Source organism: Artemia sp. Qi Xiang Cuo, chromosome 6, assembly GCF_049724085.1.
Source record: "Artemia sp. Qi Xiang Cuo chromosome 6, ASM4972408v1, whole genome shotgun sequence".
Taxonomy (NCBI): Eukaryota; Metazoa; Arthropoda; class Branchiopoda; order Anostraca; family Artemiidae; genus Artemia; species Artemia sp. Qi Xiang Cuo.
Window position 1 is genome coordinate 31,354,424 of NC_142799.1, and position 16,460 is coordinate 31,370,883.

The window sequence follows — 16,460 nt, forward strand, 5'->3', positions numbered from 1 at the left end:
AATTTTTTAGATTAAAAACAACAGTGTAGAATTGAATGTGTTAATGACGAAGTTATTTTCTTAATTAAAAGACATTTTAACTAAAAATCGGTCTTCAGTTGCTAGAATTAAATGAAGTCCATTGAATAAAAAGTAAAAAATTCTGTGTCTGCAAGCCAGGATGCACGGTTTTCTGAAGAATAAAAAAGATACGGACAGTTAAAGAACTGTCTTCGGTAAAGACCCTAAGCAACTATGGACTGTTTTTTGGTAACAGACTTATCTACTCAGAGCCTCAGCCTCTATGCGAACAGTAACTTTTCAAATAGAGACAAAGTTCCTTGGCAGCACAATTGACAATCTCCAGAACAAGATCATTAATTTTAATGAAAATTTAGCAATAAATTTAGTATTAGGCTACCTGGAATATTAAAACAAGCATAAACAGCTCAAATAGAGAAAAACACTACATTTCCATCAGACAAGCTATTATACAAAACAGAGCAACAAGACAGACGATATTAACAGTTTAACAGAGTTAAACCACAAATTAACAGAGTTAAAGAGGGAGATTCAAAGCATAAAATTAGCAGCAAATGTAATAAGTTACAATAAAGCTTCAAAAGGGTAGATTTTTTAGTTAGTTGATAGTAGGTGGACAAAGTACTCAGTACTTCCGTATTAGCTAGTAAACACTCGAGAAGTTTGCTGAATGCTGAATGTAAGATCTAAGAAAACCAGTTTCATAAACACAAAGACAAATGACGGCTAACAGAATGCGTCGGGCTTGTATAATTTGGGCTACATATTTGCACCTTAGGGAGGGGGTAAGGTTAGGGTACTTTATTCCAACCCCCACCCCGAATGTGTTTTGCATATTTCGTTAGGATTAACCTAACTTCACTTTTCGAGTTTGTACTGGCTAACACGGAAGTGCCAAGTATTCTTTATTTTGTAGCACCTGTATTCAAAAGAAAAATAATTACAATTCAAAATTCGTAAATGTGTAATTGATCTCTGGGTAAGACTTTTTGCTGTAAGCCCTGTAATAGTCAAAATAATCACATATTTTGTTTGGAGCAGTTTTATCGAATGGTAAGTTAGATTAATGATGCTTCAAAAAGGTCGTCTAACCTTCTTTGTGAACACAAACACAATAGTAGGGTTTTGCTAAATCTTATCACGTGATCTTTTTGATTGATTTTATCGCTTCTAATTGAAGTTAAATTATTGTAAATTGACTTAATTCCGTTTCCACAATCAACGTCTGACTGGTGTAGGGTTGGTTCTAATATGACTTTGTTTTTGGTATCCTGTTTTAGAAGATTTAGAAGCATTTTTCTTGGGGTGTTTTTTATGGGGGGGGGATTTCCAAGTAGAACAAATTATCCAAGGGGATTCTCAGATGTGGTATTAAAAAATTCTGAATTCAAATTTTAAAAAGTAAGTTTTTTCAACTGAAAGTAAGGACAAAAATTAAAATTCAAAACGGACAGAAATTGTTCCATATATGAGGGGGACTATCCCATTCTCTACCTTCTACTCGTTCAGCTTCAGGATATACAGCCCTTAAATTTCACTACAGAATGAAAATTTATAAATGAAAGCGTCACTTTGGAAGTTTACTGCCCTCTCTGCAGCACCGCAAACCCATTTAAAATATTTAGCATTTGTTGGAAAGATGTGTACACACCTCACATAATGCGGATACTAAGTTGTTCTAAAGATGGCTGAGATTGGTTATTTCGGAAGAAAAGTAATGTTTTTTTTTATTCTTTAGATCCAAATCAGTTAACGCTGAAGTTTTTGTTTGTTTTGCTTTTCAAAACACTGAAGCTGATGAAGATTTGGAATCGTCTTGTTTTTTTCAATCTTAGTTCTACTGAAAGTAATATTTATGAAGTTTGAAGGTACGCGCCATAAGCTACATGTCTTAAAAGATTTTCCTAGCTTTTGTAAAAGCCGGAAACAACATAATTAAATCAAGAGTAGCAGAGAACCCTGCTGCAGAGGTTTTAGACACTTATCTATAAAATGCGAAAAATCTAATTTCCTTGAAAATGATAATTACAGTTTCTTTGCCGGATTATCTATTTGCTTTTTTTTCAAACAGTTTGTGGTAACGAACTGTAAGTAAGGAGCGACCCGGATCAATGGTAACCGAAACTCTAGAAAACGGGTTTTCTGATATCAATAGATACACCAAAAGAATCAAATTTCAATGCTAAATTCAAATATATAACTTTCATCAAGTTTAGTTCTACCCATCAAAAGTTACGCGCCTGAGAAAATTTGGCTGATTTTCGAAAAAAAGGGGAAAGACCCCTTAAAAATTATAGAACCTTAATGAAAATCACACCATTATATTCAGCGTATCAGAGAACCCTACTGTAGATGTTTCAAGCTCCTATCTACAAAAATGTGGAATTTTGCATTTTTGCCAGAAGAAAGATCACGGATGCGTGTTTATTTGTTTTATTGTTTTCTTTTTGTTTTTCCCCAGGGGTGATCGTATCGACCCAGTGGTCCTAGAATGTTATGGGAGGACTCGTTGGAACTAAAATTAAAAGTTCTGGTACCCTTTTCAAGTAACCAAAAAAAAAATGTAGGGCAACTAGGCCTCCTCCCATGCTAATTTTTTCCCAAAGTCACCTGATCAAAATATAGAGATAGCCATTTTGTTCAGCATTGATGAAAATATGATAGCTATGTCCTTTAGAATGACTTAATCCCCTGAAATCCCCGGGGGGAGGGCTGAAAGTTATGAACTTTACCCAATGTTGACATATAATATTGGTTATTAGGAAGTATACAGACGTTTTCAGGGGGGATTTTTTCTGTTAGTGGGGGTAGGGGGTGGGTTGGTCGGGGGTTATCTGTGAGGATGTCTCCATGAAGGAGGTTTTCATGGGGGAAGGGACATTGCTATGAAGGGCGCGCTGGATTTCCCAGCATTATTTAAAAAAAGATCAGAAATTAAATATAAAAAAAAAGTTTTCAACTGAAAGTAAGGAGCAACATCAAAACTTAAAACAACAGGAAACATTACGTGTATGATTGGGTTCACCCCCTAGTCAATACCTCGCTCTTTAAGCGAAAGATTATTTAGTACTTTCATAAGAGCTATTTATTCTAATTAACGGCATTTGTGATTAAGGGGTCATTTTTGAAGAATTGGAACAAAATTCGAACTTTAGCTTAAAGATCAAGGTATTCACTAGGGGCCAAACCCCCTAATATGCGTAATAAAAACCTACGAACATAGAAGTTTGTTATGGAACTTATAGAAGTTCGTTAATTCGTAAGTTACGTATATATATTACTAATAAAAACGTTCATAAATAAAATTAAACATGTTTAGAGAAAGACATTTAACCAAATAAAAGTAAAATTAATATTCAAATTTTGTTTTAATTATTCATGTGGGTGAGCCAAAATCAAAACCAGTATTAATTCAAAAATGTTAAAAAATTAAATAAGAAAAACAATTTTTTGTTAACTGAAAGTAAGGAACAACGTTAAAGCTTAAAACGAACAGAAATTATTCCATATATAATATGAAAGGGACTGTCCCCTCCTCAACGCCTCGCTCTTTACGCTAAAGTTTGACTTTCTCCCAACTCAATTTTTTTAAACAATGAAAACTTTAATGCAAAGAGCGAGACGTTGAGGAGGGGACAGCCCCTTTCATTTACATAAAAAAAAGTTTTTCATTTTTTTTTGTAGTTTTTTCTAACTGAAAGTAAGGAACGACTTTAAAAATTAAAATGAACAGAAATTATTACGTATATGAAAAGGGCTGACCCCTCCTCAACGCCTCGCTCTTTGCTCTAAAGTTTTTTATTGTTTAAAAAAAGATTTGTTAGAAAGTCAAACTTTAGCGTAAAGAACGAGGCGTTGAGGAGGGGATAGCCCCTTTCATATACGGAATAATGGGATTAAGGGAGAACTCCCTCATATACGTAAAAACATATACACAATAAAATAAAAACAATAAAAAAAAAAAACAAGCGATACGGCTCGATAGTAATCGAAACTTTTAAAAACGGAATTTGGATGTCAATAAATGTATCAAAAGAATGGGCTTATAATGCTGATTCCAAATATATAAATTTTATTAAGTTTAGTGTTACTCATCAAAGGCTACGAGCCTGAGAAAATTTACCTGATTTTTTAATAAGGGGGGAAATATCCCCTAAAAGTGAAAGAATTTTAATTAAAAGAATCTTTACGCTAAAGTTTTTTATTGTTTAAAAAAATAGAGTTGTGAGAAAGTCAAACTTTAGCGTAAAGAGCGAGGCGTTGAGGAGGGGACAGCCCCTTTCATATACGGAATAATTTCTGTTCGTTTTAAGTTTTAATGTCGCTCCTTACTTTCATTTTAAAAACCTTGTTTTTTTTTATTTAATAGTAAAAAGAAACAGACTTAAATTCCGAGATAGACAGTGCATTTAAAAAAAAAAAAAATACATGTAGAGTTTCCCAGTTTGAGAAGCAGTAATGTCAATCAAAATGAATGATTCACATATATATATTTTTAAAGCTTCTTCTAGCTAAGATGATTTGTTTTGAGGTTTGAAAAAATTATAACCTGTGGTATATAGTTCCCCTTAGCTATTATGGAAGACGACCTGATCTTTTTGTAAGTGGGGTAGTGTTCCTAAAAGAAAGAAAGATCGTGTTTAAAACTAAGCAAATTATTCTTGAGGGTAAATTGAATGGAAGTTTTAACCTTACACCACCATTACGAAGCAAATATAATAGCGTTAGAAGTAGCTAGTTGCCCTAGTCTCATGCATTTCTGCTAAAAACAAAAATGAACTGAGAAAGTGTAATATTTGAAAACAAAAGTCCTTATTGGTATATTTCAATGGAAACTTCTGATAAATTAATATTAATTGAGACCTATCCCCTCCCCTCCTCGTGCGATTAGCTAATATGTGCTCAACTAGATTAAGAATTGACTAATGACTTAAATTTTGATGCAAATATGTATTCCCATTCAGGTTCAGGAAGAAAAATTAGTCTTTTTATTTATCCTGTAAATGTTTCTTAGCATAATAGAGTCTTACACAGTTTAATTTACCAGTAGCTGGTAATGAATGAATCAAAGTCAAGTTAGATGTTGTGCTAAATAGCTTTAGTTTCAAAGCTCTGCAGAATGGAAGCAGAAACACCTATTTACCAAGATTAAATTACAGAAAAATTGAGATAAATTATCAATTGTCTATGTATTCTTCACAGTTTTTTCACATTGAAATTTCTCGGATTGTCACAATAGTATCTTCTTTCAGGGTTTGAAGAAAATTAGTCCAATAAAGATATAATCTAAGATACCCGCACAGGTCACAAAATTGCACAAAACCTTCGGCCGCAAGTCTTAACAGTTTGTTCCTTCTCCATTAGAGCCATTTCATCATCAAGGTAACTGATCTCAGGTATGACGATCTTAGTTTCAACAGATTTTTGAATAGGTTTCAGAAGTTCTTCAGGCACCTCGGTAGTCCCAGGACAATCAGTTGCCCAGGGACCCAGTAATTGTCATCTAAAACGAATCAAAATCGTAAGTTCTTTAACTGTTTTTAATTTAACTGAAGTGAAACGGCTTAAAGTTGTTCCTGATACCCAGATTAACCCCTTTCATCCAGTGTGGCCGTTTGAAAAAAAGATGTATCAAACAGTTCATGGTAACGAACTGTAAGTAAGGAGAGACTCGGATGAATAGTAACTGAAACTCTAAAAGACGGAATTTTGATACCAATAGTTATATCAAAAGAATCGGAATTGTTTATGCTGATTTCAAATACATAAATTTCATTAAGTTTAGTCTTACCCATCGAAGGTTACGAGCCTGATAAATTTTTTCTGATTTTTTGAAAAAAGGAGGAAACACTCCTTGAAAGTCAAGTAATCTCAATGAAAATCACCCCATTAGATTCAGCATATCAGAGAACCCTAATGTAGAGGTTTCAAGCTCCTATCTGCAAAAATTTGGAATTCTTTATTTTTTGCAATAAGAAAGATCACGCATGCGCGTTTATTTGTGTTTTGGTGTTTTTTTTTTCCTAGGGGTGATAGTATCGACCAAGTGATCCTAGAATATTTGGAGATGGCTCACTTCAACGGAAATTAAAAGTTCTAGTGCTCTTTTAAGTGAGCGAAAAAATTCGAGGGCAACTAGGCCCCCTCCCTCAACCCCTTGTTCCCAAAAATCGTCCTATCAAAATTCTGAGATAGTCATTGTGTTCATAATGGTTGAAAGGCTCAATAACTATGCCTTTGGGTGTAACATGACCCCTCACCGCCCCGGGGGGAAAGGTCTTTAAGTTATAAAATTTACCCATTGTTTTTATTATTGGGATGTAGGCATACATTTTCGGGTAGGGGGGGGGACAAATTTTCTGCTTTCCATGAAGGAATTGTCCTTGGGGAGGGATGTTTATAGGGAGTGAACTTGTTAGGGGAAATTATACACTGGGGGAATTTGCCAGAATTCTTCTACAAAATTCTTTTTATGTCTTGCTTTCTCTTTTCCGCCTCAATTTTACGCGCAGAGTGGTTAAGGGTAATTGTCCGGGGTAAATTTTCAACAGGATTGAATTTTCTAGCGGATATTTCCATGGGGAGAGGGTTTCTTCGTTGAGGTGGGACCAGATTTCCTGGCATTATGTAAAAAAGGATCAGAAATTAAACAAAAAGAAAACACATTTTTTTCAACTGAAAGTAAGGAGCAACATTAAAACTTAAAATGAACAGAAGTTATTAAGTATATACAGGGGGTCGACCCCTCCACAACACCTCGCTCTTTACGCTAAAGTTTGAATTTTTTCCCAGTTCTTTAATAATGACTCCTGAAACATAAGGGCTGGCTGTTTAATTAGAACAATAAGACGCTTTTTAAAAAGTACTAAAAAACTTTAGTGCAAAGAGAGAGGTGTTGAGGAGGGGGCAACCCCCTTTATATGCGTAATAATTTCTGTTCATTTTAAGTTTTAATGTTACTTCTTACTTTCAGGTAAAACCCTGCTTCTTATACATTAATTTTACACAGGATCTTAAATGGTTAAGTATGTGTCTTGGTGAATATTTTTGTCGTAGAACCCAACAGTTTCATAAATGGTCGTTTTTATTTCGTTTTGCTTTGGCAATGCCGACCCACAGGAAGATATTAATAGCATATGCTCTGGGAATTGGATATACGGTTACGAGTCGCGCTAAAAATAATAAAAAGTAAATCAGGATTTGATAGATTAGATGTAAAACACTACTCTTGATAAGTAACAGTATATAACTGGACTGCATATTACAGCGCAACATTTCTCAATGTTGTTTGACTCTAATCAACGGTGGGAGCAAATATTTTGTTTTTCTGTTTAATTAAGCTATATTTTTACTTTCGAGTGGGAATATCCGCTGTAGAAGTCAGGCACATGGCTCAAATTGAAATTACAATGCAATGTGAAAGTGCTTAATATATAAAATGGTTCCCTGGCTTCATTACCAAAATATGTCCTCAGTATAAGAAATAGAAACATTTACACATCCAATAGAAGAGCATCTCACAGATATGTAAGTGCTGCCATTGACTGCTACATCCATTTAATTTTATATTATCGATTATCTTTTTCGATAATCGATTATCTTTTTTTTATCGATTTTACTTTATTTTTTTGTATCAAAGGTGAAGCTATCCTATAGTAAAGACCCACAAGGCTTCAGCGCATTATTACGTATTTATTTATTTTTTTCCAGGGGCATATTGTATCAATCAATCAATTATCAATCAATTTATTCAACTAATAAATTTACGACAAAAACACTTTAACATAGAATGAAGGAATGAAAGACAATGGAATGAAAAAAATATAGAAGGAAGGGTCATATAAATCTCGAAGGGGACTCATTCGACTGAAAACTGAAAGTTCTAGGGCATGTTTAAGAGTCAAAAGTGATCCCCCTCTCACGCCATATTACCCCAAATGCACCTGTTTTGAGATAGCAATCTTGTTCAAAATAGTCAAAATATCAAATAAATGTGCCTCCAGGGTTGGCGATATCCCCCACAACCCCGGGGGCAAGGATTATAATTGTAAGCTATGCAAGTTTCCCATTATTAAGAAATAAGGTTTTTGTTGGAAAACGAAGATGTATTTGATGCTGGGTCTCCAAGTGGCCTACGATAATAAGGTAAAAATTTGAGGAAACGTTGAGAGGGATCCTGCACCCAATCATAACATATGTGTTTTTAGCTTTCAGAAATGAATATCAGCAATATGCAAGGAACGACTGAAGGTATTAAGTTGACACTTTCAAGGTATGTGGAGGGGATGTTGAAGAGGGATTGAAGTGCCACCAGCCTCCCTCACAACCTTGCCTTTTTTGGGTGTCCTCTCTGCTGAACACTGTTCAAATTTTTAAAAAGTAATTTTGTTCAAACTAGTCAAAAGGCCTAATAAATATGCCTCCAGGGATACAATGCCCCGCACAGCCCTGGGGCAAGGAGTGTAAATTATGGAAACTTGCCCATTGTTTAGGAAAAGGGGAAGTATTTGATCGTGGGTGCTTTGATTTCACAAGGCTAAGGGTATTAAAGCGAAGCTTCGAGGAATTTTGACGGATATATAAAATTAAATCAAAAGGCACTATGTACATCCAGTTTATCAAAAAGGGGGATCTGCAATACCTTAAGAACAGCTGAGGGTATTAAGATGTAACTTTCAGGACATGTCAAAGGAAATGTTAAAAAGTGGTTGGAGGACTTCCAGCCCCCCTCCAACGTCATTTTAGCTGATCTTTCTCTAAAAATATTTGATCCAAATTTAGAAATAGCCTTCTTGTTCAATATAGTCTAAAAGTCAAATTAATGTGCCTACGGGAACGCCACAGCCCTCCGCAGCTTTTGAGAAGAATGTTCAACACAATCAAAACACACAGTGTGCATGCTGGTTGTCAAAAGGGCGTATCAGCAATATCTAAGGAGCAACTGAGGTTATTGGGGTTATTGAGGAAACTGAGGCTACATAAAATACATATATATATATATATATATATATATATATATATATATATATATATATATATATATATATATATATATATATATATATATATATATATATATATATATATATATATATATATATATATATATATATATATATATATATATATATATATATATATATATATATATATATATATATATATATATATATATATATATATGTATATATATATATATATATGTAATATATATATATATATACATATATATATATATATATATATATATATATATATATATATATATATATATATATATATATATATAAATATATATATATATATATATATATATATATATATATATATATATATATATATATATATATATATATATATATATATATATATATATATATATATATATATATATATATATATATATATATATATATATATATATATATATATATATCCTAGAATGGATTGACCTCCGTTCTAGGTCAATCACATTTGTTGATTGATCAAGGGCTCCATGTATGGATGACATTTTCATACTAGGGAACCTTTGTGGAAGTCCTAGCAACAATTATGCTAATCGTGATTATGTGCTATATATTTTTGATGCTTGGTGAGGGCAACATTACCCACACGAGCGATATGTACCAGATTATGGGAGACACTTCGGCAGAAAAAAGTTTTGACATAACCACAGTTTATATAATTATCCAGTAAGTTTATCGCAGATCATTTCTGGTCTTCATTCTCGGTACGAACAAAAAGCTCCTCCCACTTCTTTCTGCATTAGCGGGTTAGTCTGTTTCCGATTGTTTCCAACAAAGTGCATTATTCGTAATAGCGGGTTTCCACTTGTTTCCGATTAGATCACAGTCTGAATTGTCTACCCATGAAAAGATCTGATTCCGCTTATGTTTCTATCTGCAAAAACGTTCTCTGGAGCACTCGCACCTTGGTCCGGGTTTTTATAATGGGTGAGATAGGGAAAGATCATACTGGATAATTATATAAACTGTGGACATAACAAACCGATTGAATGATTACTTGTATTTGACTATTATTTCATAGGCCTAGCAGAGAAATTTAGAGACTGATTCAGTTGAAAAGCCTCTAGTTGACCTAAACGTCTGACCGTAAGTGATACCAAGGTATTTCAGAGACTGGCACTAAAGGGTTCCAATGCGGTTGAGAAAGAGATTCGCATTTTTCAGATTATTACTGCTAAGAGTAGTATATGCCGTTTTTTCTATGTTTACCCCTAGTCCTATTCTTCTCAGTAGGGTCACAAGGAGGCAAAGATTCTCATGTAGACCCCTTAGTGTACTACTTAGGAATGACAAGACATGTGCATATGAATGAAAACTGAGACTCAAGCGCTCCAGAACAAAACGTGGCTTGAGTGAGTCTATCTACAGAAAAAACAGGAAAATTGAAAATAATGAGGCTTAGAGTAGACCCTTGTGGAACTCCCTTAAAAAGCTCCTTGGGTTTTAGAAACTTTTTCGTACGATGTTCTGTGCTTATTTCCCATCTTAAAAAAAGATAGATATGCGTGTTGAAGTACCAATCATGGAAAACTAGGACAATGTGGCACCTAAGATGCACCACAGTGCTTGCAAATGGACGATAGAATCGAAGGCAGCAGAAATATCGACGCTGCAGACAAAAAGTAGCTTGTTGACCAAAAATGTTGTTGTTCTTAGTTGCATTAGTAGCCAATAAACGTGTCCACACCACCCAGCCCCTTCCTGAGTTCAAGCTGTTGATCTCCAATAAAAGCATGTAACATAATATGGGGCAGCAGTACCTTTTCAAATACTTCTCTAATAGGCTAACCGACGAAAATATGATTGGCCGGTAGCTTTGACAAAGCAGAGGATTTCAATTCTTTTTCAGAATACAGGGTACAAGACAATTGTGGAATTTGGCAGGTTTGAACATTCCGTTTTTGAACTTTAGCCCCAGCCGCAAAGTTCTACTTTATTCTATTAGCTATTGGTTCTGTATCTTTCTTGGTTCTATTGTACAATTATTTGAAAAAAACTACGTTTTCTAAAGAGTTAAAGAGGCTGAGTTACAAGGTCGAACCTTAAAACGTACAGGGATTAGGAGGCACAGTTGGGGAGCTGCCGCCCCCAAACCCCCGCTTTCGCAGCCTTTAAATAAAAAAAAAAGTTCTTTAAACTGAAAGTAAGGAGCGACATTAAATCTTAAAAGGAACAGAAATTATTCCGTATATGAAAGGGGCTGTGCCCTCCTCAACGCCTCGCTCTTTACGCTAAAGTTTGACTTTCTCACAACTCTTTTTTTAAACAATAAAAATTTTAGCGTACAGAGCGAGGCGTTGAGGAGGGCACAGCCCCTTTCATATACGGAATAATTTCTGTACCTTTTAAGATTTAATGTCACTCCTTACTTTCAGTTTAAAGAACTTTTTTTTATTTAAAGGCTGCGAAAGCGGAGGTTTGGGGGCGGCAGCCCCCAACTGTGCCTCTAATCCCTGTACGTTTTAAGGTTCGACCTTGTAACTCAGCCTCTTTAACTCTTGCCTCCTAATCCCTGAAAATATCAAAAGGCCCTAACAGGTCGAATTCTGCTTCGAATGAGTCCTCATTCACCCGGATCAGTTGCCAACTGTGGCCTGTAGGCGTGGATAAGAAAAAAAAAAGAAATGATGAATTTTAAATGGCTATATTTGTTTTTTTGAAAACAGGGAAGGAGTGATCGGATTGAGCTAAAATTTCGAGGATAAGCTCCCGGGCCCTAGAAAAGCTTAACCTCTAAATTTCAGCCGAATAAGACAACGCTAGAGGGGGGCTGTTGTGGGAGGGTTGAAACTTCCGGTCAAGTTTACCCCATGAAGATAAAGTCGGAGGAGGATGAAATTTTGCACGTTTCTTAGTTTTATCTTGGGCTACAAAATGCGATTACCGCCGTCTCTTTGCGACCTCTAGGACCTGAAATCGCTTAACATTGTGGTGGGTCGCCTCTTTATAGAGGCACAAGTGTGCCTCCTTGATACCAGCGTATCGCTTCTCTGTACTACCCTCTGAACTGTTCCGGACACACGGTTGGAATCAAGAAATTTCTTCTGCTTTTGACACAATGTATAAATTGTGGGTGTTGTATTATACATGTATTTGAATATACATATCCAGGTTTTCAAAACGGCATACCTACACTATTTCAAGAACAGTTAGGGTATGGTATCAAGTTGAAACAGTCAGAGAATATTGAGGGAGATTTTGAACTTAAAGGCAGTATGTGCATCACAGTTTCTAATTGGCACAGCTGCAAGCTCTCGGGGACAGCTAAGGTTAGTATGTTGAAATTTCAGTAAATGCTAAATGGGATTTTGAATTAATTCAAAAGATACAGCATGCATTCTGACTTGTCAAAATTGCATGTCTGCAACATCTCAAAAATAGGCAAGGGTGTTGAGTTGAAACTTTAAGGAGATATTGAAATAAATACAAAGGTACTGTGTACATCCAGCTTGTAAAAATGGTTTTTGGAACATATCAGGAACAATTAAGCCCATTTAGATAAAACTTTCAGAAAATTTCGAGGCGGATATTGAGCTCAATCAAAAGATAATATGTGCCTCACGGTTGTGAGAAGGGCGTATCTATAATACATCAGGAACGGCTAATGGCCTTAAGTTGAAACTCTCAGGAAATATTGAGTTTGTTGGTATGTTAAAATAAATCAAAATACACTTATTAGAATATTACGTTGGGATATTTTAATTCTTAAGCCTAAGACGTTTAAAACTAGAAAAATATTCATTTTATTAAGCAATAACAAAGATTTAGCAATCCGAAACGAGCAAAAATTAATTAAAAAAAGCTTGAAACGATCGGAAAACTAATACCAGACACATTAATAAGAGAAAGTTGATCAACATGAAAAAAAAGAAGAAACTGTATCAACATTTGTTCAAAAGTTGATTTTCTTGCCTTGGGCCAATTTTTTAATATCAAAACTAAGACACCAATAAAGGCCAAGCTCCAACACGTTTAAAAACTACAAAACTAATAAATTTTAGGAGATTAATTATGAGAAAAAAACTAAAAAAAAATTAAAGAAAAGTAAATAGCAATACTAAACCTCAACCCACGGAAAATAAATTTCTATAATAATTCAAACTGAAAAAGACTGAAATGATTATCAAATAATAAATTAAACTCAAAACGAACAGAAACCAAACTAAACAATCATACAAATTAGAAATCATAAAGATAACAGGTACTAATACAGATGAATAGATAAATATAAAAGTATTAAAAATTAAATTGAATATTCAAGTACTTTAAACGAAAAAAATACTACAAACAGGAGTTTGTCAATAGCCCCCTTTTCTTCCCCTAACCGTAAAAGTCTATGGCATACTGTGTCATATGTGTTTTACTGAAAAAAAACTATGTTGCAAATATTTTTTTTTATATTTAGAAAATTAAAATTTTAAAATTGAACTGGAGTTAACTAAAATTTTGACAATTGAATATTGACTATTTTATTTACGAAACTCACACAATAAACATTAAACACAAGAACTGCCTAGGACAGGTATGATGCGCCTGGTAACAGACGGCTGCAATCCTTTAACTCTCAGCCCATTACTCAATCAAATAAATACAAAAAATACTCTCTCTCATCATATATCTTCTTTAAAAAAAGAAGAAAAAGAACCTAAGAAATTTAAATTCCCCTCCCCTTAAGAAAAACTTAATTCAATTTCAAGACAAAAAGGTATACAGTATAATTCCTCGTTTAAAAAATACTTGCTCGATCTCTATTAAAATACAACGGTGTGTTCAGCCTCACTAATGCTAGTTGGTAAACTGTTCCAAATAGCCGCAGCTATATAACGGATCGTGAGAATAATTCCGATAATTCGTGAGCACGATAATTTCGCGCTCAATATTTAAGCCGGAAATTATCTGTATTCCTTGTTACATATGTGCGGAGGGCACTATTAAACCGAAGGAATTGACTAAAAACTGAAAGGCTTACGTTATTCTAACATTGATAGGCGAAAATTTCAGCTTGGTAATCTCGAATTTGTCTAACATTAAGCACCCTCAATCGCTTAAAACAAGACACTGTGTCATAGGCATTTTCCACATAATTACGCAATAAACGAACCGCTTTATCTTGTAAAATTTGTGCTCTTCTTAAACTCACATAAAAATTCCCTGGCCAAATGGCAGAACCATAAGAAATCTAAGGGCTAATAGCGGTACAACATTTTTCAATCTACGTATCACTCCTAAGCCTCTTGCAACTTTTGCTGCGACTAGGTCACTGTGCTGCTTCCAAGATAAATTATAATCAAGGAAGAAACTAAGCTAACGTACTGCTTGCACATGCAACAAGGCTTTACTGTTAATTTTTTTTTATCAATATCTGATGGGCTTTCAACTCAACTATATACAATCAAATCTGTTTTTTCCACATTTTACTGATAAAAGACTCAAATTTGTAAATATAGAAAATGAATTCAAAACCCTAGTAGCTTTAATAAGTAAATCCTCCATCATTCAACTAGAAACAGCTATAGCACTGTCATCCGCAAAGAATGTAAGGAAAAAACATGGCAGATAAAATAACATAGCATCAACGTAAACTTGATATAATACTGGTCCTAAAATAGATCCCTGAGGAATGCCGGAGTTAACTTCAAAAGGAGACGACAAAACGCTATTAATAAAAACCTGAGTATACCTAACCACATAAAAAGCTTTTAAACCAATTTAAACGAGTACCATTCACACGCAGGCGTCCTAAACGTTATGTTAAAATTTCAAAATCAACTTTGTCAAAAGCCTTTTGGAAGCCAACGAACACGATCAGAGGAATTTTACTACGCTGGTAACACATATTCACAGTGTCGCCAATGTAATGTACAGCATTTGACGTCGAATGGCCCTGTCTAAAACCAAACTGTATTTCAATAAATAGACCGGCATTAGTGAGGTAATCACACAATATTTTATGTGCTATTTTCTCGTAGATTTTCGAAAATAGAGAAAGAATAGATATGGGCCTGTAATATTCAATAATAATCATTATCTATTGAATATTCAGTATAGTTGTATTAGTTCTTTCCATTCATCTTGATTACTATTCTGATTCACTTTTATTTGGTGTGGATATTTTGAAATTAAAAGTAAACTGTCCAAGATACATATATTTTTCAATAAAACGCAAATGATTTTACGATTAGGGGAGGGGGAAGAGGGCAGTAGCTTATATCCTATTTAAAAGGATTTTAGGAGTTAGTTACACCTGTTACATTTTTGTTTGTTATGGTCGTTTACTTTTATTATCTGTTCATTTTGAGTTTCATTTATTCTTTAACAGTAATTTCTGGTCTTTTCAATTTGAACTATTATAGTAATTTATTTCTGCTGGTCTTACCTGAAATTAAATAAAAAAAACAAGTTTTTTAAACTGAAAGTAAGGAGCGACATTAAAACTTAAAACGAACAGAAATTATTCCGTATATAAGGGGCTGTCCCCTCCTCAACGCCTCGCTCTTTACGCTAAAGTTTGACTTTCTCACAACTCTATTTTTTTAAATAATAAAAAAACTTTAGCGTAAAGAGCGAGGCGTTGAGGAGGGGACAGCCCCTTTCATATACGGAATAATTTCTGTTCGTTTTAAGTTTTAGCGTCGCTCCTTACTTTCAGTTTAAAAAAACTTGTTTTTTTTAGTTAATATCTGATCGTTTTTTAGTTAATGCAGCTTTTTGTTTTGGCTCGCCGTCATTGAATAAGTAAACAAAATTTGCATAAAAATTTTACTTTTCTTTTGCTAAATTTTTTTTTCCAGTTCTTTAAAAAATGACCTCTTAATCACAATCAGTTGATCAGTTGAAAAACTTGTTTTTTTTTATTTAATTCCTGATCTTTCTCTTTAATAATGCTGGGAAATCCGGCGCCCCCTTTATAGCAATGTCCCTTCCCCCAGGACCCCTTCCTTCAGTGCCCGTTCCGTCCCTCTAGGGGGGCGGCCGCGCCGGCCCCCACCTCCCAGCACCAAACTCCGCTGACAAACTCGGTATACTTACCCAAAACCAAAACTAAAACTTAACATTGAGTAAAGTTCATAACTTTCAGCCCTCCCCCTGGGGACTTTGGGGGATCAAGTCATCCTAAAAGACATTTTTATCATATTTTCGACCATGCTGAACAAAATGGCTATCTCAAATTTTTTATCAGATGACTTTGGGAATAACATGAGCATGGGAAGGAGCCGAGTTGACCTCAATTTTTTTTGTCACTTAAAAAGGCCACTATAAATTTTAATTCTTGATCTAGTGAGCCCTATTATCATATTTTAGGACTACTGTTTTGATATGATCACCCCTGGGAAAAAAAAAAAAAAACAAACAAACAAACAAACAAATAAACACGCACCCGTGATCTTTCTTCTGGCAAAAATGGAAAATTCC